Here is a 3,753-nt window from a genome sequence, read left to right as displayed (position 1 = left end):
ACACACACACACACACACACACACACACACACACACACACACACACAAAGAAATTTTAGCTTAGACCAAAACTGAGCTTGCTTACTCTGTGGGATACCTTAATTGGTTCATTATAGTGTTATGTTATTTCCTCTCATTAAGTAAATGAATTGCGCTGAAAAATGAAAAGTAATGAGAAATAAGGGTGTCTTAGGGCTGTAATGTGAATATCTAACAAATTTTAACAACCTTTTTACAAGCCATCCAGCTCATCAAATTGGAGCATTGTCACCACAACTAATAGTTGTATCAGTGGTGATAAGCATGTTGATGTGGCAGGAAAATACTGACTTACGATTTGGAAAGAACATACTTTGGGTGTGTGTGTTTGAAGCAGTTGTACTGATTTCATGTACACATCACTAAACCAATGCAACTTTCATCAATGAGACTTACATGAATGAATAAGGCAAGTATTTAATCATGGAGTAAGGTATTTCTACCAGTGTGTTGCTTTTAAATGCAGATTCTGTTTTTTATAGTTAGAGAATGAATATACTATGAAATCCTTGACATTCAGTGTTGTAATTTAGCTTTTGCTGCTATCGCATAATTGAAAGAAATACCACTGCATTATGTTTCAAAGACTGAGTCCATTTATGCCTAGCAGGAGACATTGCAGCAGCAAATGAGGAAGAACAACTACTGCTCACGAAAAATTTGCCTTTTATGACCGAACAGACAGTTTCTCTTCTCATGTTCCAGGTTACCAAACAGTTAATCCCCCTTTGTCATTGATCTAGTCAAGTACTCTGTTGGGAAATATTACAAAATCATTTTTTCATAATAAACATCACAATTTTGCTTCAGTTAATAAATAGAAAAGGTCAGTTATCTAAAATTTTAAATTAAAACAAATTATGAACATTTTTTTGTGTGAGCAATAATTAATATGAAAGAATGATAAATGGACTAGAGGAAATAAATTCCAAGAATAAGATAAAACATCCTAGAGAAATATAGCATTTTGCTTTTTATTATAATTCATGTTAAAGTACCAAAAATAATATGTGCTTGTACAGGAAATATATATACATATATGTATATAGGTATTTGTACATGGAGTTTTCATAGTGGTCATTCCTAGTTGAGAGTGTACATGTTTTATGGACTTTTGATTAAATATACTTGTTAATTTATTATGGGAGAGGTGCAGTGAGCTTTATTGATGGTATTCAAGGAGGCTCCCTGGCCCCTCCCGCTATTCTGGGGGTATGGGATGGAAAGTGTGAGGGAGATGCTCAGTGTCAGAGACTGAGTTAGGATAGGCACTCCTCAGTAGCTGAGGGCCTTTCTCTTGCTCTCATGTCCTTGCTGGGGTTGTTGGTCCAGGGCTTCTTACTCATTGGAGGCCACGCAGGCCATGAGGTCCACCAGTCTGTTGCTGTAGCTGTATTCTTTGTCATAGCAGGAAATGAGCTCTACAAAGCTGTCATGGAGGGCACTGCCAGCCCAGTATCAAAGGTAGAAGAGTGGGAGTCACTGTTGAAGTCTCAGGAAACAATATGGTCCTCAGTGTAGCCCAGGATGCCCTTGTGCCCTCAGATGCCTGCTTCACCATCTTCTTTATGTGATAAACTTGGAAGATTTCTCCAGTTGACATGTCATATCCATGACAGACACATTGGGGATAGGAACATGGAAGGCCATGCCAGTGAGCTTCCCTTTCAGCTCTGGGACACAGTGCTGGCAGCACCAGTGGATGCAGGGATGAGGTTCTGGGCAGCCCCACAGCCATCATGCCACAGCTTTCCAGAGGGACCATCCACAGTCTTCTGGATAGCACTGATGGCAGGGACTGTGGTCATGAGTCCTTCTACAATGCCAAAGTTGTCATGGATGACCTTGGCCAGGGGGCTAAGAAGTTGGTGGTGCACGAAGCATTGCTGACAATCTTGAGTGAGTTGTCATACTTCTCCTGGTTCATATCCATCACAAACATGAGGGCATCAGCAGAAGGGGCAGAGATAATAACCCTTTTGGCCCCACCCTTCAAGTGGGCCTCAGGCTTTTCCTTGATGGTGAAGACACCAGTAGACTCCATAACATACTCGGCACCAGCATCATCCTATTTGATGTTAGCTGGATGCTGGACGATGGTGATGGGCTTCCTGTTGATGACAAGCTTCCTGTTCTCAGTCTTGAATGTGCTGTTGAACTTGTCATGGGTAAAGTCATACTGGAACATGTAGACAATGAAAGTGAGGTCAATGAAGGCATCATTGATGGCAATAATCTCCACTTTGCCAAATGAACAGGCACCCCTGGAAACCAGGTATCCAATAGAGCCAAATCCATTCACTCCAACCTTCACCATCATGTCTAAAGGGACAAGGCTGGGACTACATGAAAAGATGCAGCTATCTCAGGAACAGGAGGAATAGAAAACCTATTTGCTAAATTATTAAAAATGAAAAGTCTGATGAGGTTGAATTATGTGTACAAATCAGCAAAGAGAAACATTAACACATAAGAGTATTTTTTCTACAAATTATGATATGATATAAAATATATAAAATGAAACCCTCTCTACACCACTGACAACCCCCCTTCCATGCACCTGTCCTTACTAGTGTGTACATCCCTACTTGGTGGACATCTGCTGCTCAGGTACAGGCCACACCAGCCAGAATAGTCCTCTGAACCATACCACACACTTGGTTTGTATTCCAAAGACCTAGACACCCCTTTCCATGACCCTCTTTCCTCCAGTGATCAGGTACAGGCCACACCAACCAGAACAGCTAAGTTCTCCATCTGCCTTCGAAGCCCCCCATACTCTGCCTGGAGATGAATAACCCGAGCTGCTCACATCACCACACACCACTGCCAACTGTCTTTGCTGCAGTGACTACGCCTATGCAAGAAGATATCCACTGCTCAAGTACAGGCCAGGAAATCCAGTGCCAATTCTGATGGAGAATTTCTGCTGGACCAACGATCATACTGGCTACCAGAAGTACAGACTACAAAGACCAGAAGATCAAAGGGGAAACAGAAACTAAGTAACAAAACATCCATCCAAACAACAGAAAACAAAACCCTCAGAAATCACCCCTGAGACTTACATTCATTCTAAACCTAGATGCCTAAATGCCAGTGTAAGAGACAATCAACAATAGCCATAGCAATATGGTACCACCATAGTTGAACTATCCTAGTACAACAACCCCAGAATATTCTAGCACAGTGGAAGCAAAATAAAACAGCCTTAAAACCAAAGGTCTTTCAAAAAGAAATGAATAAACTCTTAAAGAAACCTGGGAAAAAAACAGATAAATAGAAAAAACAAGTAATTAGAGAAAATGAATAAGTCTCTTAAATAAATCCAAGAAAACACAAAATGAAAGCCAAGAAAAAACAAACAAACACATAAAGGAAATAAAGGAAACTGCTCAAGACCCGAAAGCAAAAATGAAAGCAATACCAAAACAAAAACAAAACACCACAAACAAAAAAACTGGGGGAGTCCTGAAGATGGAAATCCAAATAAGAAAATAGAAACTACATATGCAAGCATCACCAATAGAATACAAAAGATAGAAGAGAGAGTTTCAAGAATAGAAGTTATGATGGAAGAAATTGATACATTGGTCAAAGAAAACGTTAAATCTAAAAGTTCCTGACACAAAATATCCATAACATCTGGAACACAGGATCCTGACATAATCATCAAACCTAAGAATAATAGGAAGGAGAAGGTTTTGAGCTTAA

The 3,753-nt window shown here is 40.0% G+C and overlaps 1 pseudogene; it reads right to left on the bottom strand.

The window, feature by feature from the left end:
• Nucleotides 1-1,377: 1,377 nt before the first annotated feature.
• LOC129690097 (glyceraldehyde-3-phosphate dehydrogenase-like) lies at nucleotides 1,378-2,356 on the bottom strand (annotated as a pseudogene).
• Nucleotides 2,357-3,753: the final 1,397 nt, after the last annotated feature.

The sequence above is a fragment of the Psammomys obesus genome, unplaced genomic scaffold, assembly GCF_907164565.1.
Source record: "Psammomys obesus unplaced genomic scaffold, mPsaObe1.curated_primary_1811, whole genome shotgun sequence".
Lineage (NCBI taxonomy): Eukaryota > Metazoa > Chordata > Mammalia > Rodentia > Muridae > Psammomys > Psammomys obesus.
This window is presented reverse-complemented; position numbering and strand designations above follow the sequence as displayed.